Here is a 24,332-nt window from a genome sequence, read left to right as displayed (position 1 = left end):
GCTTGTAATTATCACCTCTTTCTACCTCTCTATTTCTTTAACATATTTCGAATTTTCTTCTATTTTCTTTTTTGGGGTGGGGTTGAGGCTCTTATCTGCACCAGTCTCTATAATAGGCTATAATTCAGGATAACATATCTGAAGAGAATAAAGCGTTGTGACCATGAAACCTCAGATACAGTAGCCTATCTATATCACTCATTTTATTTTGAAGACAACATCTCACAGTTTCCGGTCTGTGGGCTTTGGAATGACGAACTTCACGATCGCTGCTGGTGATTGGAGCAAAGAAGGAGAGAGAGAGAGAGAGAAGGAGAGAGAGAGAGGTAGAGTCCCAGCAGCTGGTTGTGTCTCTTCACCGCGGAGCGTCCAGCGGCACGCAGCCAGGTGAGCAACGCGGCGACTGCGGTCTGAAAGCCGGGGGAGAATACCTGCGGCGTACCGCTGCTGCTCCGATTCATCCAGCGCTTCTCGAGGCTCAGCCTGCTCACTGACATGAAATAGGAAGGTGAGGTGCTGATTTCTCTCTCTCTACCTGACAGCGGGGGGGTGACGGGGTGAGCATGGGGCGACCCGCTCTGCTCAGCTGTCCGCGGATCAAGTTAATGAGAGTGAATGATGGTGCACGGCTCGTGTACTGAGGTGGAAAGGGGGATCACCTATGGAGTTGATGCTGAAGTTGTTTGGATTGCATCAACTCCACTGGCTTCTTAGTAAACGCACCTGGATTCATGTGGCTGCAATAATAACTGTGGAATCTGTTGCTCAGATCTTTTGGCTACTTGAGATGAAGTGCTGATTTTTTTTTTTTTTTCTCAATGAAAATCTTTAGGCTATTTATGAATTGCTGATCTTGTTGCCTCAGGTGTTGGATCATGATGTCACCGCAGGCTGGTTGTGTTAAACAGGAGGTATTAAAAGTGTGGGCATTGTTAACAAATACAGGGGAAGCTTGTAGAGAAGATTGAATAACTTTGGTCATTAGCCTGACTGCAGGGCTGATCAGGTGTATTGGTGTTGGGGGGGGGGGGGTTGCTACCTTGTGGTGTATTTCTCTCTACTCCGTCTGTCTTGCCATTCTAGCTGAGCAGTGCATCTCTTTTGTTTGTCTGTGTCTGACTTGGACACGCTCTGATTCTGACACAATGTCTGTAATGCCTCCGACTCTGTCTTAGATCCTGGCACCGGAATTAGCCAGTATCTGAGTCTATACACTGATGCACCATGTCATGTATTTAATGAACTTTGTGGTTTTTGCATCTGGATTCAATTTTTTGCTGCTGTGAAACAGGAGCTCATTAACTGTCCACAACTACTTGTGATGAGGAATTATTGATTTAGGTTATTTAGAGTGAGCTGTCAGCTGAGGTCCAGACCCAGATGTTGTCCTATCAAAACCTGTAGGCTATCTACAACCGATAGATATTTGGGAATTATTCTATTTTGACACATAACAGTTTTTCACCTCCATAAGACTTTGGTCACATGCTGCCACTCTATCCAGGAATCAGAGAGTGAGCTTAATTTTTTACAGTTTTAGCTCATACAGTCACAAAAGCTGTTTGATTTGTTACAGCATAACTGTGCAACTTAAATCACGCTATCAAAGTTGTACATTAATGAATCCTTGAGAGCATTTTTGTGTTTCCTATTATTCTCGCTGTCTTAATGCTGATGAATACATTTGACCAAGGCCATGTGTGGTATTTATTTCCTTTTTGTTAATCTCAGAAGTTCATCTTCAGTCTCTGATGCATGGTAACACAATAATATCAACAGTAGCTTTTAACAACAGTAAAGGCTAGTTTTGGATTCCCCCCCCCCCCCCATTGAATCCTATTAAAACTTTTTGATTTTTTTTTATTGAATGAAGTTCTATTTCTATATTATTAAGTTAGATATATATGTGGGACAATTATATTATTATGTTGCACTTTAAGTACAAAGCTACCTTGTTCTCTTAATATCTTGTACTTTTAGTACCTTGTTCTCCTATTTGAACTATAACTTATACGTTATAGTTAACTCTTATTTTCTAATATAGAGCTTTGTACCTTTAGCCATTGGGCTTTTTGATTCTTCTGTAAATGGTGATGAGCTGACAGACAAATGAATTTCCCTTTGGGGTTTAATAAAGTAATTTGCATTCATATTTTTAAATCAAGGGTTAAGACTGTCTGAGATGTGTTTACGATGGGTGGTATGCACCACTCAGAAGCTGACTTCATGAATGTGGAATAATTTAAATGAGAGTGGCATGATAGTGGTGGCTGCAGTGGAATAATAATAATAAAAGTCATACTATGTATATGTTTTCTAATGCATTCTGTGAAGTTGGCATTGTCAGTAAGTAATTGGAAAGATGATGATTTAAATAATTTGAAAATACATGGGCAATAGGGTAGCATTAGCTAGCTAGGGATCCAGTGCTGAGTTACAGTTTAAACAGTCCCTCCAGGAATTCACAATGTTGCGATCGCAACAATTAACGCAAATTCAACCAATCCCCGCAAATTTTTGCGATCTTGCAATTTTGGACAATCACCGCAACCTTTCCGCAAATTGGACCAATAGTCGGTGCTTTCCGCGAGTTACACAGCAGAGAGTGCGAGTCTGGACGGAGCGGTGGTTGAAAGTGAGTCAACGGAGGAACAGCGTGGCTTGGCTGACGGCAAGAAACTTGATACAACGTGCACAAAGTGATAAGTAAAGGAACACAAGCTGAGTTTAACGTGTTGAGTGTGTGAGTTGTCCTGGTTGACCACCCGAGGCTGTGTCAACCCCGCAGCACTCGCCGAGGGGGAATCCAGTGAGTGCGCCACTGCAGGGCCGGAGCAGAGCAGCCGGCGGCCAGGTGCCCCTTCCCCCATCCTAAGGCCCTGGCCCTGGACTTGAGTAGCCACCCTCCCCTTTTTATTCAAAGACTGGACTGTTTTAATGGCATTTTAAAACAGTTCTTTTACCACGATATTTAAACAGACATTTTAATTAAAAGTAAAACAACTTTCAACTCTATATAATTTTCCTGTGCCTTTCTTAACAAGTGGAAAATTGCTGGTATAACAGGACCTCACATTATTTTGTGACATTTCAAAATTTTCAATTTTCCTTTGATTTTTAATTATTCAGAACAAAACTGCAACTTTTTTTGCAACTTTAGCTGTCTCCCGCAATTTAATCGCAACAAAAGCGCTTAAAACATCGCAACATGCACCGCAATTTTTTCAAAATGTGGCCGCAAAATCAGGCATTTTAGGCCGCAACAATCACAAAAAAAAGCCCGCGAAATCCTGGAGGGACTGTTTAAAGGCCTTACCGGACAGCACCATTATATGACTGAAGAGTTCAGAGCTGCGTGGCATGTTAGTCTCATAAATCCACCCATCTGAAATGACAATCACTGGTTGGGATGAAGGGAGTGGCACACTTAGGTGCACAGAGATATTGACTGGAGGGGATACTTACTGACTGTCTCACTGCAAAAAACCCAAATCTTTCCAAGAATATTTGTCTTATTTCTTGTCAAAATGTCTCATTTCTAGTCAAACTAACCTCTTTCCACTTATAATAAGACTCATCACCTAAAAATTATCTTGTTTAAATCATTTTCACTTGTGTCAAACAAATTTTCACTTAAAATAAGTAGAAAAATCTGCCAGTGAAAGCAAGTTTTTTGTGCTTGTAATAAGAAAGAAAAACTCATTTCAGATTTTTCTAATTTTTTTAAGTGAAAAATACCCTTGAATGAAGTAAAAAAGTGTCTAAAAAAATAAGCTACTTTGTATGTGATGAGTCTTATTTTAAGAAGAATGAGATTGTTTCTACTGGAAATAAGTTTGAGTTTGAGTTTTTGCAGTGCAGCTGCAGAGTGGAGAGCTGTCTGTGGTGGGTCAGACAGACATATTACACAGGTGTTGGTAACTGCAGCATGGACATTAAAGCTGTAATGTGTTAGATTGAATTGCTTGCTCCATATCCTTAGGGGGCAGCATTTCATCTCTTCACCCCGCCCAGTTGATCATATTGTTGTTTTCCATATGTCCCCTATAAGTGACTATTTATATGTGAATTTATTGTTACAGTAATATACTTGCTCAGACTAATAGCAGCATGATGAAGGGATGATGACATCACCACAATTCTTGAAGTAAACAAACCCCTCGGTGTATGTTTGAATAGCCATCTGACATTGTCTGTGGAAAGAAAATTGCGTTTTTGTGGGATGTCAACAGCCTAAACAGCCTAAGATCTGTCCGCTCCCATTATACGCTGCTGTGGCGATGCAGGGACAGACACAACTACTGCACAACAGGAGACATTAACAAGAAAATCTTCAACTTTTACTTATGGAGCAAAACACAAATGACCAACATTTCCATGCTGTCAAGATGCAATATATGTATTTTCAGTTTTTTTGTCTTGATAACAGAAATTTGACAGCTGTTTTAAAATCTGCCTTGACAACTGCTGTCATCTTGGAAACTGGCTTAATCAATTTGGGAAGCCACACAGGTCTCACCTCTAGCCAGCTAGCTCCATGAGTTAGGGGACGGTTCTTGTCAGAGATTGCGAGGTTCAAGCCTCAGCTAATGCAATAAATATGAATAAATGCATGAAATTACCTGGCCTGGCCACTGCTGCGAAGCCGCTTTAATATAACTAGTTCCTTTTCTCATATGCGGTGCTGACAGATGTTGTTGATATATGGTGTTCTGGACCAGAGTGTTGGACATTTTTCATGTTGCTTGAGCCTATCCAGACCAGACTTAAAGAGACCCCGGGGAGTTTTCTTTTGGTTATAAAAGAGCCTCATATTAATGTAGATGAATCTACATTACCCACACTTGTTAACCTCTGGGTCCATTTTCGATAAATATATTGTTTTGTCTTTATAGTTATTAGGGCCACGGGGCAATCGCACCGAGCACTGGCCCCTACAGCTATGAAATAGCTGTACGCTTAACGAGGTGTAGACGAGTGTGCTTGGAGCTGACGAGGAGAGAAAAAAGAGAGCAAGTCCGAGTCGAGTAGAGCTGTAACTGTATAGTGGAAAGGGGTGCAAAGTAATGGAAACCCTGCTTTACATTGTTTGTGAAAAAAAGTTTTCTGGGATAAAGAGGCATATTAAATATGATTCTTCTTCTTTATGCTCCCTTTCATTCAGATTTGGGAGTTATTTGTTTTTATTGTAGCCTATTTCAATGCAAGATAATTTTTCTGACTATCTACTATTTATTGCCTGATATTGCCATGTATCTCACTTTAAGAGAAATTCCACTTCTTTCCCCGCTCTCCGTCCGTTGTCTTCGCCATCTTCCACTGACGTCACTCCACACATTTCCAGAGTGCACATGGCTACTTTATATGCACGTGCTGATTTGCATTGACCATATATGGTTGTGTTTGGGTGTATAGAGGGCGGAATATGAGGCATGTTCACATTAGGGGTGGGCGATATGGCAAAAATATCATATCACGATTTTAAAAAAAATGAAGTCACGATTTCGATTTCATCACGATCTTAAATCGAAAAAAGAAAAACAGACAATTTAGGCCAAAGAACCTTTCTGAACAGATTTTAATCTAAATAGTTGCAGTTTTGCCAACATGTGCAAACAACGTAAACATAGTAAAAGGTAAACAACAACACTCTGATAAAGTGGACTCTTGCAACATAAAAGGTAGCTTTCAATAAACATGAAAGTAAAATATTAATGAAGACATTACTGTTTGTTTTATTCAACACAGTCATTTTAACAGGATTTTAAGTATATCAAAACACTAAATAGCTGATTGAAAAGGGTCAAATAAAAATACAAACTAAAGTAACTGTTGTTATCTCTTTTAGCAAACTTTGCAAATGTCCTTTGTTTGCGCTTTGCAGCATAGAACTGCAGTTTATAGAATGTGCCCCAGACGATCCTACGATCTCTGCACTTTGGCAGATCGTCTACACGCTCTAATCCTTCACGATCTAATATCGCCATATCGCCCAGCCCTAGTTCACATCTGCACTTTTCTTGGGTCCGGTGTGATTTATCAATGGAAATTGCGGGCAGTTGTTTGTATGCACAGTTTGATAGATCTGAAAAGGGAGTAAATATTTTGGGTGTACGCCATTTTTGGCTTTTCGCCGGACGTGAAAATTTAGTAGTAAATGAGGCCCCTGGTCTGTATCTTACCCTTATAGAGAGAAAGTTCCCTTTGTACTGATTGGTTACACTGTGAATATATAAAACTGTCTGTATATGTTTGTGTGCGTGTGTGTGTCTGGAAGGGGTGGGGGTCTGCTGTTTGCAACAACCAGGGTACCTATGTATTGATTGCCACATGAAACATTATTGCTGTCAAAAGAACTATCACCTGCTGAAAGACTGAGCAGGCTATAATTGAGCAGCAGACAGCGAGTCCTGAGGAGAGGATTTACAAGCTACTGAAACTGTTTACAAGGTCTGAGTTAATATTGGAAGAGCTCAGGCAAAACATGGTCCACCTGCTGACACCGAAACGCTTGATCCATTTCAACTAATCAATGAGGAATCACTTACTCTGTAAATGAAAAAGACTCTGCATTTCGTGTTTCTTTAAAATTCTTGTGATTCTATCTCCTTATCTCTACCTGCTGATCTGTTTGTGGAAACATTATCTGAACTTTTGAAAATTAAAACCTTCCACCTACATTTCCCACAATGCAACTTTGGCTTCATATGCAGATCTCCACCAGCTGTCAGTCTTGAGCTTCCAGATGTTTGTTTTTTTTGTTAGTTTCCAGACTTGTAGTCTTTTTTCACATAGCCAACAGTATCGCCAACCCTGGAAACAGAGTACCCTTGAGTCCATGGTGTTACCATGGCTCTGCTCACAATTTGATTGTTCTTTAATATGCAAATACGGTAGGTATTGTTGGTGTAGCAGTCACCAAACATTGTATCACGTAAAGGGAAATACTGCTGAAGGACCATTAAGTTGTCCGGGGGCACATGATTGATGCAGGCTACCCGTAAATCCAAGGTGGGACTTTTTTTCCCTTTTTTTTGCTGTGGCATTTTTTCCCATTCTCTTCCTCACTGAACATCAAATTCACATAACAATATTGGGGACCACCCAGAAATCAAACCTGGATTTTTAATGCAACCGAGTGTCCTCACATATAATTTAAAATTTAATTTAATTTATTGAGGGATAGCCCCTTGAGATGTAGCATCTAATTTTCGAGGGGGTCCCAAATCTGGCATTTCCAAAAGAAAAAAAAAGAAAGGGGCGGTGCGTGGCGCAGTGGTTAAAGCGGCCGCCCCATGTAGAGGCTACAGTCCTCAACGCAGGCGTCCCCTGTTCGAGTCCCGCGTCGGGCAGACCTTTCCTGCATGTCATTCCCCCTCTCTCTGCCTCCCCCTTTCCTGTCTATCTCACTGTGCTATCGAATAAAGGCAAACAAGCCAAAAAATATATACTTTAAAAAAAAAAAAGTTATGGTGCAAATTGCAGCATTTGTTTTGTTTTAATGGAGCGCTCACACTGCAGACATTAAATTCTACTGCTGCTGTGTGTAAATGCGGGGAAAGCTAATTTTAAAAAACAACAACATTAAAAGACATTATTTTGCGTCCCCCTACCGATTTCCGCCTATGCTGATTGTCCAGGCTTAACTAAGTAATCAAAGTCAGTGGAGGCACTTCCACATGGCTGCATCAGTTCAAATTGTGCATCACAGCCCCCTCTAGTGGTGATCTAAATACCACTGTCAGCCCTTTGTGTCATGAATTCATTAAGATGGTGGGGTTGAATAGTTAAATCAATGCCAAACCATGAAACACACAAACAAAGCATCTTTAACCAGCTTTGACCAGCAGGTTATGAAGAAAATGCCTGATTTCTTTAAAAATCTGTAAATTAAATTTCATGGACACCTTTGCTGCGTGACATTTTAAAGGTTAAAGCAGAAGTAAGTGGAATGTTTGTGTTAAAATATGTCTTAAATAGTTATATCAGTAATCACTTATAGAGTGTTTGGTCTGTCAGTCACTCTGCTCTGCTGTAAGCCGAGGAGAAAACTTTCCTTGTATCCTACAACCTTTATCCAATGAGGAGAGAGAACGGCATAAAGGGGCGGTCTTCTCTGTGTGTGCAGCCAAGGGATGCGCGTGAATGTGGTGACGTAGGGACGAGGGCGGGGACTGCTAACTCCATCGGCTGACAGGAAGTTAGCCAAAACACCGGGATTGCTTACTTCTGCTTTAAAGGGATAGTTCACCCAAAATTGAAATTTCACTCATTATCTACTCACCCTCATGTGGATTAAGGGCTGGGAGAAGTTTCAGAGTCCTCCGTGGCTTCTCTGAGTTACAGGGGGTCTCGGCGTAGCAGTGCATGTCCATATAACGGTTGCAAATGGAAACTGTCTTCGTAACAAAAAGACACACCAAAAAACATCCAAATACCTCCATGCTGCTCGTATGTAATGTCCGTCTTGTATTGAAGCCCTGAAAAGCGAAATTGTCCCGAAAAAAATTAAATAAGTCTATATTTCAAGCTTGTTTGTAGCGGAAGCTCCTCTTCCCGGTTCGTCAAATTTGGATGAACCAGGGTCTGTCCTCTTCCCAGTTCGTCCAAATTTGACAAACCGGGAAGAGGAGCTTCGAGAAGCTTCCGCTACAAAACAAGCTTGAAATATAGACTTATTTAATTTTTTTCGGGACAATTTCGCATTTCGGGGCTTCAAGATGGACATTACATACGAGCAGCATGGAGGTATTTGGATGTTTTTTGGTGTGTCTTTTTCTTACGAAGACAGTTGGTATCCATTTGCAACCGTTATATGGACATGCACTGCTATGCCGAGACCCCCTGTAACTCAGAGAAGCCACGGAGGACTCTGAAACTTCTCCCAGCCCTTGGTCGACATGAGGGTGAGTAGATAATGAGTGCAATTTCAATTTTGGGTGAACTATCCCTTTAATGTCAAGTGTGTGTTCAATGTGTGACCCCACATACTATACTATGTACTCAAGCATGTCAAGCTCCGCCATTTTTCAGGAACACATTTAAAAATGTCACCTGCAGCTGGTTTTGTGAACATCATACACACATCATTGGTACATGAAATACAAACACATTTTAAGACTCCAGTTTAATCCCATGGACAGTAAATGTGTATGCTATTAACATATACATATATAACAAATAACACTTCTCCACCAACATACATAAGCAAGACATTTATTTTTAATGATGTACCATTAAGTACTGTTTACAGCTGTTTTTAATGGCTGAATGCTTTTTGCTGTGCTCCGGGGTAGTTTCCATCCTGTTGTCTCCTCACAGTGTTGAGTCAAAGGTGTCGTCTACAGGAAGCCTCTCACACACTCCACTGTGTTTGGCAGAGGCAATAAATGTCCGCTAGTCCCCACTGCTCACTCTACAAGGTGAATGATATCTTTAATCTCTCATTATTAATATTTGTTGTAGCAAAGTCAACAGGAGCACACACTCCCCCCCACTCCCTTGAACCTAAAGGGGCTTCTCCCCCCCCGTCCTCTCTCGCTCAGGAAGCAGCAGATACTTCTCATCTTTTTTTTTCCTCCACCGCTCTTTTTTTGTCTGCCAGCAAGTGATTAAAATGTGCCTGCTGCCGCCACAGAGGAGCACACTGGCAGAAAACAGCAGCAGCTGAGCCCAGAAGATGAAGACCTTTGTTACATGCTGATGAGCTGAACATGAAAACCTGTGGTAACCATGTAGAACTGACATTATGTCTGGTTTCCCCCCCTTTTTCTTTTTTTTTGCTACAGTGAGTTGTCTGAAAAGCTTTTTACTGGCAACCACTGGAGCATGTGCAGAAGTGTCAGTTCATCTCAACCTAGTTTAGGTGGACTAACTTTCTATTTGTCAAAGACCCCTCTGGTGATGATCAACTGTTTTATCTTGTTAACATTCACGTGGCAAATTTTAGTGTATGTCAAGGTGGGTCTTAAAGGGATAGTTCAACTTTTTTGAAGTGGGGTTGTAATGAGCTATGGTCATTAAAGGACAATTCCAGGCAAATTCAACTCGGGGGTGTATTTTCCTAACATTTTAGGTCTAAAAGAAGGAATCTGAAGATTTTCAGTTTAATTGTTCCTGTTTTGCAGTAGTTGTGTCTGTCCCTGCATCGCCACGGCAGCAATGAATGGGAGCGGATTGAAGTTCCGCTGCTTAGGCTGTTTACATCCCTCAAAGCCGCAATTTTTTTCCACAGACAGCGTCAGATGGCTACTCAAACATGCACCGAGAAGTTTATTTACTTCAAGCAAGCCGACATGTTTGTAAAACTAGATCTAATTCAAAGTCTCCCAGAGTCTCGCGCGAGACCCAAGTTGCCGTGCACGGTGTGTTCACGTGCAGTGGGAAAGCTACCGTTTGTGTCATAAACACAGGAATATCAACTCTTTACTTGCTTCAAGTAAAAAAAAACTTCTCAGTGCATGTTTGAGTAGCCACCTGACGCTGTCTGTGGGAAAAAATGTACACTTCAAGCTTGCTTGAAGTAAATAAACTTCTCGGTGCATGTCTGAGTAGCCATCTGACGCTGTCTGTGGAAAAAAATTGCGGCTTTGAGACCTAAAATGTTAGGAAAATACACCCCCGAGTTGAATTTGCCCAGAATCGTCCTTTAAGTATTATCCTCGTAAACCAGCCTCTCCCGGAAATGCATTTCATTTCATTTCACAGGGAGAGTCTGGCCTCATTCCCCCTGTAAGTGTATGGGGTGGGTGCGAGTAGTAGCCTAGCATTGACAGACAACCCCATTCAGCCAATCAGTGTTTCAAAATAAGTGACGTCATCCAAATGCGCTAGCTTCTCTGCTACGGCTCTACTAGCACTAGCATTAGTAACCGCGAGCAAACTACTAGAAAAACATTATGGCCGAATCCAATATGAATGATTTTTGCCGTCTCTGCAATGAAAACTGTTGTAAAGACGGCCGTCTAACACACACTAAGAAGATTTATCAACATGAAGGAGCTGACAATCAAAGCATATTTCTTCGTCTGGCATCATATGGACTATGCTTGTGGCCACAGGACGACAGATCCAGTTGCATTTGTGTTTCATACAAGTTAAAACAAGTTAAGACAGTATTTTTTAATTAGCATGTTCACAATGAAGCTGATGGCCTAAATGCCACTGTTGTTCAAAGACAACATTGGGCCTACATTATGACAAGCACTGGTCACAATGTTGTTGGCTAACTACAACACAAATAAGCATAACTTTAAACAGTAACAGGCAGGGCTTGACGCTTAGCATTTTCCCTGGTAGCACGTGTGCTACTAAGTTGAAAAATCTAGTAGCACACAAATAATTTTAGTAGCACACAAATAATTTTAAATAATAACGTGATATGAGGTCAATGAGGAGGCATTTATAAGCAAAACAGTTCAATTCATAGCTTTTTAACAGGGATGCCAACGGGTCAGGACCAAAAAAGATCTTTGGGGTGACACTCACCATTAACATAATACATGTGCATTTAAATACATTATAATATCATGGAAAAGTCCATTTCCAGTAGTTCAAATCAAACAGCCCCAACCAAGTATTGAGTGCATATAGATGGACAACATTTCTATATTAAAAATGCTTTAAAGAAAAGAGGAAAAAAAAGGTCCTTTGTAGTATTTACATTTTTGGGAATACTGAATTTCAGGTCTTCATATAGGCTACAGTATATAATGTGTTAGTTAGTTTCACTTTTTGAATTGAATTAGTGACATAGGCCTTAATAAACTCTTCCATGATATTCTAATGCACCTGTACATTGGAAATGAGTGATAGCCTACAGTATACTGCATAGCCTACATCTTGACAGCTCTACCTTACTTTACTTTTTTGTATAATCCCAACAGAACTGTCCAGTGATGTTCAGCCTTGTGTGTTTACATTTGTCTGACCCGATTATTCAAGTCAGTGGTCCTGAAATGTGTTTCTCTTCTACACATTCTACATCGCGGACGAGACGTCTTTTCACATACAGTACGGGCTTCCTTTCAAACGGGGCCGAGCTCCGTGGGAAACACCTGCCTGGCACAGCAACGTAGCTAGAGAACCGCGGCGCACAGCTCCACGTACATGCACGGAATAAAAAAACAACAACATCGCCCGTTGCTTTGGGTTGTGAGCATACGAACGAGTTCGCTTTACACTACGTGTACGGACGCACTGCCCGCGGAGGCGGAGCGGGGCCTTCGCGGGGGCTTGGCTGGTCACACAGGGAGCGGACAGCGCCAGATGTGCGACCGGGCAGACCGGTTAACATGTGCGCCGATCTGAAACTGCCTCCGCTCAGGGCGCTGCGCTTCGGTTTGGTTCCGCGTGCAGTCTCCTTTTTTCTGCTGAGGCAGCATTCAAGTACACAACCGGCCACAACCTCCAAACGTTCGCAACACATCATAAAACATTTATTGAACGGTAAAATTCGGTAGTCGCACACGTGCTACTAATTGCATTTCACAATTCGCACTGATCTGTTTTTTACTCGCATTTGCGACGAGGGGCTCGCACTGTCGAGCCCTGGTAACAGGAGACCTACATACAAATACAATGGGCCTCATTCACGAACCGTTCTTAAGAACAAATTTGTTCTTAAGTCCTACTTACGAAGTTTTTACGAAGATTGTGGCATTCATGAATGTTTTCTTATCCAGAATTTGTTCTTAACTAAGAACAAAATCTAAGAACAGTCAGGAGTATACTTACGCACTTTTAGGTGCTGAGACTTTTGCAAAAATAACCGATTATAGCGTTTTCTTTTGTTCTGCAGTTGTATGACATTATATGATTTGAATAAGAATTATTTTCTTATCTTTTATGATGTTTTTAATAATCATATATATTAATAATAATAATTGACAAATCATTGCAGTCTCTTAAAAAACATTATAGACACTAAATTCATATCATATCTTTTTTTTGGGGGCGGGGGGCATACAGCTGCCGATATGATTTTTTTTTTTCCTAATTGCGGGCTGCAACAGTGCACTTACTGTAAGTGTTCACACTACACACAACTGTTTTTTTTTTCATATGTGATAATATGGTAATATTTATGATGGCACACGTGAGAGTGTGGTCTCTCTGATAACAACCGAAGAGCTGCATCCACTGCTGACGCTACTAAATATAGCCTAAATATAAATATAAAAATATAAACTAAATATAAGCCTTTTGTTTGTTTCTTTGTTTCATTCCTGCCGCAGTAGCGCCACTTCACTACTTAAGTTCTTTTTACATTTGGAGTCTGGTGCTCCCTCCCAGATTTTCATTTGAGCATTTCAACTTTCTTTCTTACTTCATCTCCTCTGCTCAGTGCCTGTGGGTGCTGTTTGCACACGGCCCTGCAGTCTCATGCCCTTTTACGGGCATTGATGGGGCAGTTACCTATGCTAATCCTATGTTAATTAGACTCACCTGGCACACGCCCTCAACTTACGAGGAGATGGCATTCATCAAGTAGGAACACAGCTGCGAACAATTCTGAGGCTTACGAACGCGTTGATGAATCTGACGTAGGGTTTTCTTAAGGAACTTCTTAAGAACAACTTAAGAAAGAATCTAAGAAGGTTCTTAAGAAGATATTGGTGAATGAGGCCCATTGTTCTTATATTTACCATTTGTACGCTACGTGGACCTCGTCGACGACTATCCCCTTGAGGTTCTGACGATACACGGGATTTGCAAGCATAGTTCGCCACTTCTCATTCAGCAACCAGGGGCCTCATGTATCAATACTTGCGTGGATTTCATACTGAAACATGGCGTACGCCAAAATCCAGAAACTGTCGTACGCACAAAGAAAATCTGATGTATCAAAGTGTGCGTACGCATGGATCCAAGCACTTTTCCTTTGTACATCCCAATCAACGTGGAATTGAGCGCACATGCCGAAGTGGTAATCTCCTCCCTGTCCACGCCTCCATTTAAATATGCAAAATCAATGTAAATAAGGCCTGCACCAAAGATTCCCTTCTCTTTACGGTCAGATAACACCATGAGAAACTGTGAGGAACAGCAATTTAACCAAATTTGAGTTGAAGGTGCTCCTCGATAAAGTTGAGCCGTGTAAACATCTTTTTTTTTTTTTTTTTTTGCCGTCCTCCGGCACCATCACAAAGGGGGTGGGAGAGTGTGTGTGTTATATAAAGGTGAACGTGAAGCGGAGGACCGCTGTCATCCCAAATGAAAGCAGACAATGTACTCTAATTAAATTATGTGAAATGGATTTACAATTTTATTTGCCTTTTTTTATACACAGATCGCGTAGTAAATGCAGAAGTGCGCCAGGGAGGCTGATAAAGACACATGTCCAACTTTACGCATGTGTTTATTGACATTAAGTACTTCACACAGTCTGTGTAGTTTAACCAGCAAAAAGAAAGTCACTGACAGTGTGATATCTGGGCGGACATGCTCAGTGTGCATCGGGGGGTTACATAGGACAATTAAACAAATACTGTACATTTACTTTGCGCGCATACAGTCCCAGCCTGTAATCTGTCCCCAGCTGTGCTGAATGAATGAATCGTGCGCTGAACCAGCCACCTCGCCACAATGTTTGTTAATATGTGATACATTTACGCATCACATATGATCTGTACATTTATAGTATAAAAATGCTTCCTGTTCACAGTGTGGTCAGCATCTGAATGGATGAATGCTCCCCGCCGTGTCGCGCGCTCAGGCCGGTCGCAGCGCACTGCGCTCAGTTCCAAGAGAATTGCCCTCGGAAACCAAAAGAGTCATATGTGCAAAAAAAAACCTCCGGGACTCGTGTGCACTTCGCACTGCACCATCTGCAATATCTTAAGACTAAAGCTGATGCTATTTTCTGCACCACTTTGCGCATGCTTTTCTATCCACTTATCTAATTGCAACATGTGGATGGGTTAGTTGTTCATGTCTCTGATGTGCACATTACTCTGAGGTCTAATTGTTTTCACATTATTAACAGTTTCACAGCTTCACCTCTAAGTGTCGCCAAAGGAACAATTGCTGTAGAAACGTGCGTACGCCAGCTATGGAGTTGGCGTGGGCCACCGTACTTTTCCACGGTCATTTCACTTTTGATACATCTGAACGTTGGCGTGGAAAATGACGTACGCCACTTTTTTGTGCGTACGCAACATTGATACATGAGGCCCCAGGTCTCTGGACTGCCGAATACAAGCTGGCATCGCCCCTCTTGCATGTCACTGTGAACATTGAGCCGCATAGTAGTGATTCCTAGCTTTGATGCCTCTTTTATCTGGCCGTTGATGAGCTCGACGAGCAGTGAAACAACAATGAAAATTGGATTGATACTAGGTACGATTTTCTTTGTCACCAACGGTGCAAGTTGGTATATCAAACTTTTGCCAAATCCAGTTGGAAGAACAGCGAAAATGTCTTTTCCTTCAAGAAACTCAACAAGCGCCGACTCTTGCTCGTTTAATTGCTGTAATGGATGGTATTTCAGTAAGAACTTCCCTTATTGCTGTTTTTAGGCTGCTACTGCTAGATAGCTCTGCCATGTTTGTTGTGGTAAGAGTCGCACAGTGTAGTGACGGGGCTTTGCACTAGTCGGTCCCTGATTGGCCAACGTGCTGTATCAATCACAGAAATCCGAGCAGCGACGCTGATTGGCTCGGCCTTCTGAGGGTTTCAGGCCAGACTCTCCCTGTGAAATGAAATGAAATGCATTTCCGGGATAGGCTGGTTTATGAGGCTAAAAATATAAATATAATATCTGCAGCAGAAAGGTCTCTTTTCTTAACTAGTACACTCTTAGAAATAGGGGTTCTTCTAGAAGGGCTGAGGTTCTACCTGGAGCCATTTACTTCTGAAAAAACATTTTTTCAGGAAAGGGGTTTTAAAGGGTTCTCTGGATCAAAATGGTTCTTACTGGAACCCTTAGTGTTTACCAAGTTCTTGGTAACACTAATGGTGCGTTCCAGGCAGGCTTTTGAACCCGTAAGTCACAACTTCAAGTCACCAGTTACGACTTCGTAGCGTTCCAGGCAAGTTACGAGTTACAACTGGGAGCTGGGAGTACATCGATCTAGTACGAGTTCACAGGTGGGAAGTTAGTTTAACTGTACGTTCCAGCGGGTAACCATAGGAACAGGTCGGAAAAACACAAGTTACGGGTTGCCTGGAACGCACCATAAGTAACAGTAAGAACCATTTTGATTCAGAGAACCCTTTTTTGGAAGAAAGAGTTCTTCAGCGATTGTTGAAAGGTTCTGGATGGAACCCCTAGTAAGGGTTCTGGGTGAAACCAATACACCATAGAAGGGTATTCTGTAAAACCTCTCATTGGGGGTTCTGGGTATAACCTTTCACAGATGGTTCTAGGTATAACCCTTTATGTTGGGTTCTAGGTAGTATCCTCCGAGGTGGAATCTTTCTAAAAGGTTCTACAAGGAGCCAAAAAGGGTTCTCGTATGAGGACAAGCCGAAGAACCTTATACGGTTCTACTTAACAGTCTACTTTTTAAGAGTGTACGACATCTGGGAATTTTTCGCGTACTGCAGGTTTTGCTTCTGTTTGTATACTACATTTTGGCCAAATCAGTACGTACTAGCAGTATAGTATGCGGTTTTGAATACAGCATTAGTCTGGTTCAGTAGCTACGCTATCATGGAGAAGCCTGCTGACCTCCATCATATTCTACTTTACTGAGATGTGCTTGTATATAAATACATACAGAAACCAAGATACTCAATCAGTGCATCTGTCCACTGTAACAATCACTTTGAGTACAGACAGGATTACAGGAGAAAGTCTGTCACTCTTCATGCTGACAGGACGTGTGCCTGACGCCTGCAGACAGATGTTTGCCGTTGTTAGCTCCTTGGCAGGGACAGACTGAATGAAGTTCACTCCACTTCCACAGCCTCACATCTCGGAGCCAGAGATAATCTCTTCAGCAAACACAAACAGGGCAGATCAGTCTGCAGTGTGAGCATCTCTCCGCTCTGCCCCCTCTCTCAGACCATCAGGAGTCACCAACCCTGTCAACAGGTCCACACGGACTGCAATTATTCACCTCGGTTCAGGAGGCTGCTGTGACTCATACAGCAGCAATCATCTCTGTGGTCTCACTGACTTTGATTCTTGGTGTCAGACACTGGTCACTGGAGTGTTTCTGACGCTGCTGGATTTTCACAACAAAAAGTGTGAGCAGTAACTGTCTTGATGAGAGAGGTCAGAGCAGAATGGACAGACTGGTTAGAGCTGACAAAAGCTAGATAAGTGACCAACAGGTGGATCAGCTCTGACAGGTCTTTTTTCATTAGTTTTCTTTTCATATCATATTAAGAATTGTATATATGTTCTAACTATGGATGCCCCCAAATAGTCCCACCCAAATTTCATTGGTTGATTGGTTGCAGAAAAAAAACAAAAAAACATTTGGAGCTGTGTCTTGTCAAAATTAAGTCAAAATCTACAGTATGACTGAACCGTGTATTGGCCTGGTCGCACTGCAAGTGGAACCGAAGCGCAGCGCCCTGGAGCGGAGGCAGTTTCAGATAGGCGCACATGTTAACCGGTCTGCCTGGTCGCACATCTAGTGCTGTGGAGCTCTGTGGAGCGCAGTGCGCGCGCCTGCAGCGCTTCAGATCGGTTCAGTTCTATTTTTCACGCGCGCCGCGAGTGCTGTCTGTCAAGCTGGATAGACCAGATCGTACCAGACAGGAAGTCGGGCACAGAAAAGTCGAGGGAATCTGGTCAATTTTCAAAATAAAATAATTAAATGATGATTAATTAAGTTGTTGCTTGTCCGTCTATATTTGTCAGTTGTGTCTGCACACGACACACACACAAACTCACGTGTGTGTGGAAAACCGGGTGAATACGAGGGGGGGCGACCGCCATTCCGAAGGACCGCCATTCCGACGGTCTGCCAGTCCGAAAATTCCCGAAGGTCCGTCATTTCGAACTTCCCGAGGGGCCGCCGTTCCGAATGTGTTTTATTTTGAAAATTGACCGGATTCTCTCGTGGTTTGACTTCCTGCCCGCCTTGACACGACGCGCCGCGGGGACAGCGCCCGACCGCCCCCCCCCCCCTCCCCCTCCCCCTCCAAAGTTTCACCCAGGTGCGAGTCTGATGCATTACATCCATGGTCTGATGCAGCCGCGGCACTCCTGCTGAAAATAAATGTCCTTGCTCTGTGCTTTGGTTAGGTTTAGGCAATGTAGAAAGGAGTTGGTTAAGTTTAGTAAAAAGGTTAGGTAGAGGCCAATAAAATCGCAGTTAATAGGCTATGTATCTCCCCCGGGAGTCGAACCCTGATCCACCGCGTCAAAAGCAGATGTTCTGACCACTACGCTACCACCGCAATTAGGCTAGTTTACTCCGTGCCGTAATAGTCCAGTCATTTTATGAGAAAAGGTTAAACAAATTGCAACAGAAGCAAACTCAACTGATTTTGTATCCTCAGCATGTCCTGAGTGAGGGAAAAAAAGCCCCGAAGAATCCCATTAGGGGAAAGTTTCGAAAAACACCCAAACATATCCCATTTATACGCATATAAACATTTATTTTCACGTGAATAGGGTAAAATTTTTAACCTTTAGATATCTCCATGAAAATTACTGAGTTGATTACTTACATTAAGACAAACAAAAAATGTATTACAAGTTTTTTGAAATTCTTTGTTAACATGAGCAAATGTGCATACATTTGCATAAATCTGCATAAATTGTACCGTTTTGACGGCACATGTATATATGAAGTTGCTGTGGTGGTACCGGCATGAAAATTGGAGTGAGTTGACTCCATCGGTCAACCGACAAGTTGACCACTTTAAATTTCAAGATGACTGTAAAATCCCCTTATTCGCACAAACTGAAATACGCTGCTATGGCCGGGTTTTGGTTGATTTTTCAAGACAGCCACATCCTTAGTAGAGCAGGTATGACATGAGCCAACAGTGCATAATCCAATTACATATGGCTAATTTGCATACATACAGCACTTGATCTAAACATTGGGTAGAGCAGGTGAAAATGTCTTGTTCAATCTTGTTAACATATTACAGTTAAAAAACTTAAGGAATGGAACCAATTTAGGCCCATGAGCATTAATAGAGACATTTTACCTGCTCTACTAAGGATGTGGATGTCTTGAAAAATTGCAGTCATCTTGAAATTTAAAGTGGTCAACTTGTTGGTTGACCGATGGAGTCAACTCATTCCAATTTTCATGCCGGTACCACCACAGCAACTTCATATATACATGTGCCGTCAAAACGGTGCGATTTATGCAAATTTATGCAGATTTATGCAAATTTGCTCATGTTAACAAATAATTTCAAAAAACTTGTAATACATTTTTTGTTTGTCTTAATGTAAGTAATCAACTCAGTAATTTTCATGGAGATATCTAAAGGTTAAAAATGTTACCCTATTCACGTGAAAAAAACTTTTTATATTCGTATAAATGGGATATGTTTGGGTGTTTTTCGAAACTTTCCCCTAATGGGATTCTTCGGGGCTTTTTTTCCCTCATTCAGGACATGTTGAGGATACAAAATCAGTTGAGTTTGCTTCTGTTGCAATTTGTTTAACGTTGACCCCTTTTTTGGCCTAAAATTACTGGACTATAAACCATTCAAGATTTTTTCAGGTTCGGAATGGCACCCTTTCTTTCAGGTTCGTAATGGCACCCTTTTCCCATAAATAATTAAGGGTCGGCTTTCCGACAAATTAAAGTAAACGTTCGGAGTGGCGGCCCTTCGGAATGGCACCCTGGAACCGAATACGAGTATGGACGACGACTGCAGTCGATGTCTGATGGGCACGGGGAGAGGAGGAGAAGTACGCTCCCAGTGCGACCAGCCAAGCGCCAGAGAAGGCGCGCGCTCAGCTTCTGCGGGCAGTGTGTCACACCGGCCTGAAAGGCTAGAGGGCTTTTAATTTGAACGGCCAGATACAGGAAGTCATGGCATTCACTGTCTTATTTACAGTATATTGCTGTAATTGTAAATACAGCAAAATACTGTAATTTTACAGTAGTTTACTGGCGAAACTGCTGCCAGTATTTTACTGTAAATTTACAGTATTTTAATCTACAGTAGTATCCTGTATTTAATGACGATGATGATTACAGGATGTTACTGTAATAGGCTACTACTACTACTACTACTACTACTACTTCTACTACTACTACTACTACTACTACTACTACTACTACTACTACTACTACTACTACTACTACTACTACTACTACTAATAATAATAATAATAAAGAAATGACAGCAAGACAATATTCATTTTGCAGTTCATTTTCAAATATTTATTGCAATAAAAACAGTGCAACACAAGTAGACATCTTCTTTTCGTTGTTTTCTTCTTTTGAGAAGATTAACTTTAAAAAAAAAGAAATTTCAGTTACAGTGCATAATGATATTTGGTAACTCACTGACAAATTTGTATTTGTGAGGAAATACAGTACCATGCGCATGACCTGTTTGTCTGTGCGCCAGTGCGCACGACAGAGTGCAGGAGGAGCGGGGGACTAGATGAGAGAGGGACGGACGAAGTTTGGTGTGGGTCCGGGATGCACTTGGACATCTGCCTTGGTGCAGAAATGGACACAGGCTCTAGAATGGGAAAAATATTACATCAGGATCAATACATCTGTCACTCTCATTGTTGTCAACAACGTTTTTCTCACGAACACGGCGATTTCACCAACATAAACGGATATATTTTTAAACGGATAAAAAAGTGGAGAAATAATAATAATATTTTTTTTTTAAATCCTGTTCAGTGTAGCAATGTTAAACGGAGCGCCGTTCGCACGCAAAACGGTTGCCACAGAACTGTATTAGGTATACACCAATTCGGCGAAATAACCGTTAGTCGAGCAGCCGCCATTACTGCGGTGACAGCTCCCAGTCAGGCAGCGATGGGTTCTGTGCGTGAAACGGGCATTTGAATGCAAGCGCCAAGAAGTGGACCTGTTCTCTTGGACATGTGCTGTCCTCGGCTGCTCTAATATCAGCAGAACACAGCCCCTTACTTCAGGAGGAGTGTCCGTGTTTCGACCTCTATGGTTTCGACCGTAACGTTACGCACAGCGTGTCAGCAGCAGCAGCCGCCAGCGACGCAGTCACAGCTGACCTGTACAACCTGGCTCCTCTCCCTTCTCACCATTACCTTCACATCGTGGTAAAAGTGGACTGTCTGTGAATGTCTCACTGATCCCTTCAATATGATGTGATCATGGTCGTCTAAAAGCCGGTGTAAAATATGTCCGACCCATCCAGCTCAGGTAATTTTGACCATAAAAGAAACCTGTAATTGACATTTTTTCTGGTCATCGGAGGCCAGCTGATCAATAAAATGTTCTTGAATATCTAAAACAAAGGACAAGTTGTTGTTTTTATTCATGTAGCCTGTCCACATGATTAACCCTCTAGGCGCCAGAGTTTATTTAGGAAAATATTAAGTTTGGATTTCAGGATTTCACAAGGCTGTAGCTTTTAAATGGTCAGGGATAAATCTATGGTGTAAATGAGAAAAATATTCATAATGACCTAAAGTTTGTGATAGGAGTAAATGTACTCATCTAATTTGCATATTGTGACGTCACCGGGTGGCAGCCCGTGACTTTCAGTAAAACTGAATTTGGAACACAGGGAAAAAAATGATATTGACATCTCATCCTCAAAGTAAAGGAACAGGGGTGTGATTGGAGCACATTTACAGTCCCCCCCCCTCCGCCTCCCTCCCTCCCTCCCAGCCCCGCCGAGCCGTGTCGCGGTAGTATCGCGGACGAGCAGCGGCACCGGCGGGACTCCTCGGCCGCTTCGGCCGCCGTATGACAGACTTCCCCCCGGCTGGGGGAGGGAGGGGGGTCTCCCGGTCGTCGGCGGCGCCGGGGCTCCCCACCCTCCTCTCCCCCGGCCGGGAGTCTGTCATACAGCGGCTGAAACGAGCGAGGAGCCCCGCCGGCACCGCCACTAGTCCGCGGTACTACCGCGACACGGCTCGGCGGGGCTGGGAGGGAGGGAGGGAGGCGGAGGGGGGTTGACGAGTGTGTGTGTGTGTGTGTGTGTGTGTGTGTGTGTGTGTGTGTGTGTGGTGTGTGGTGTGTGGGGGGGCGCACGGTGTTTCTCAAGACCTGAAGATCACTTCCTGGTCGCTCCGAGCTGCGTGAGCTGCGTGAGCTCCGCGAGAAAAAGCAGAGCGCCTGTGCGCCAATCAAACTTTTTTTCCTCAGATATTTTGTAGAAAAACACACCCACAAATGACGTCAGGATTGAAGCTGAACGTGTTCGCCATCTAGTGGTACCAAGCAGTAACAATATAGGGCAGTAGATTTAAAGATATGGGCTGTTTTATCCAAGCATGCTGCCTGTCGCAATAATGCGACTTTGGCGCCTAGAGGGTTAAATATCCCGCTGCTGGCTTGCTATCGTCAGCACGCATAACGTACTGGTATGTTATGATACAGTCTCTTATCTCCCTGTTACTCTAATCCTTCCTGCTAATCGCTCAAACAAATGATTAATTCCTAAATTGATATTAGTTTTCATGTAAGATACCTTAATCCGTTACTGGGGGGCACTAAACATCACAAATGCAGCCTAATCAGTTTACTATGACTTAACATATGTCACCGCAGCAATGGCGCCGCCGCAAGATGGCAGCATACACAAATCGCTCACCGAATTTGTGTATAGGTCAGTTGCAACTTGTGGCAGAGGACCAACGTGGAAAATCGGTGAAAAAATGGACAAGTCAAACTGTTACAGGACTAAATAATCTGACACAACAATCTCCCTCTGTCTCTCTCACGAGCAGTGCTGTCATTCAAATTTAAGCACTGACACAGCGGACAGCGAGCCTGCGTGGCATAAGTTTGTCTCTTCACAGAGATATTTCTGTGGTGTGGACAGATTTTTTCTTTTTTAAACGAGGACGAAAATTTGCGCTTGCAAAAAATACCTGTAGGCTATTCGTGCTAACGTTAGTCCAGGCATAAATTAGACCAGTAGTTCTACCAGTAAAATCATCAGTGTTGTTTTAATGTTAAACAGTTACACAATGCTATGCTCTAATTTTAGCTAAGCTTGAATGAAAATTGAGCTATAGCTCATTGAAAATGAAAATTTTCAACAACTTTGATCAAACACGGTTCTAAATGACAGAAAATTCAACTGGAAAAAAATCCAAACCTTCTCCTAAGTCAGGAAAAAAAGATAAATTAATGTGAACTTACCCAGTGGACAGCTCCGGACATCAGAGGATGAGCAGGTAGCATTCCTGTGACTGCGCACACAAAAACACACACACAAGCTGCAAAAAAAAAAAAACTTTTTCCAGAAAAAAAGGTTGCTGTCGTTGATTTTGAAATTGTTGTTCCCGCACTTTTCACCTTCCCAGGATGCTCTGCTGTTTACAGTATAATCCTGTAAAACAGGGGCCTTCTCTTAAAGTGCTGTAATCACATTTTTTCTCCCAGATTGCATTGCAGTTTACAGTATGATACTGTATAACAGTTTTACAGTAAAATACTGTTCAGATTTTACTGTAAATTTACATCAAAGGTTTACAGTGTACCTTCTGGTCACATAACCCAAAACATACACGAATGTCAATAAAGTTTAAAACTCTAAGAAAACTAAGAAAATATATCTGTGTGACATGAACAATATAGCAATACTCAAATGAAATAGAAGCAATACACCCACCACATACAATAGAATAGAATAGAATACAATGCAGTACAATAAAATAGCCTAATTATGAGTGGCGCACCACAATCACACTGCAAGAAAAAATGTGTAACAACAAAACAGTTATCACAACGACCAAGTTTAGAGAAAACAACTCAGGTCCTGTGAGTCATTCATACCAAAAGGCTCGATGGTGGAGAGTTCATTGATCCAAAAGGCCTCTCTTCTCAGCAGCTGTTTTATGATATTCCCTCCTCTGGGATTAGGATTTATTTTTTCAATCCCAATAAACCTGAGGGAGGCAGCAGAGGCATTGTTTTTGTCCTGATAATGTTTGGTGATGGCGTAATCCAGGCTGTTGTTTCTGATGGCCACTTTATGTTCTGCAATACGCAATATGAAGTTACGTTTCGTTTGGCCAACATACATAAGACCACAGGGGCAAATCAACACATAAACAACATGAGTGGAAAGGCAGTTAATAAATTCTTTTACTTTATACAGTATATCTTTTCTGAGTGGTGATGGTTAAATGATTTGGTATCAAATAGGGTTGCAAAATATCGGGAATTTTCAAAGTTGGAAACTTTCCATGGGAATTATTGGGAATATATGGGAATTAACAG

At 42.1% G+C, this 24,332-nt stretch overlaps 1 protein-coding gene across 1 annotated transcript in view; it reads left to right on the top strand.

Annotated features, from left to right (window-relative positions):
* Positions 1–291: 291 nt before the first annotated feature.
* rbfox1 (RNA binding fox-1 homolog 1) overlaps positions 292–24,332 on the top strand; it is a 455,321-nt gene continuing 431,280 nt past the window's right edge. The window contains exon 1 of the mRNA XM_085785152.1: positions 292–508. The gene's annotated coding sequence lies outside the window, so the exon portion shown is untranslated. The remainder of the gene's footprint in view (positions 509–24,332) is intronic.

The sequence above is a fragment of the Trachurus japonicus genome, chromosome 8 (assembly GCF_045865225.1).
Source record: "Trachurus japonicus isolate A0001 chromosome 8, Traja_1.0".
Classification (NCBI taxonomy): Eukaryota; Metazoa; Chordata; class Actinopteri; order Carangiformes; family Carangidae; genus Trachurus; species Trachurus japonicus.
This window is presented reverse-complemented; position numbering and strand designations above follow the sequence as displayed.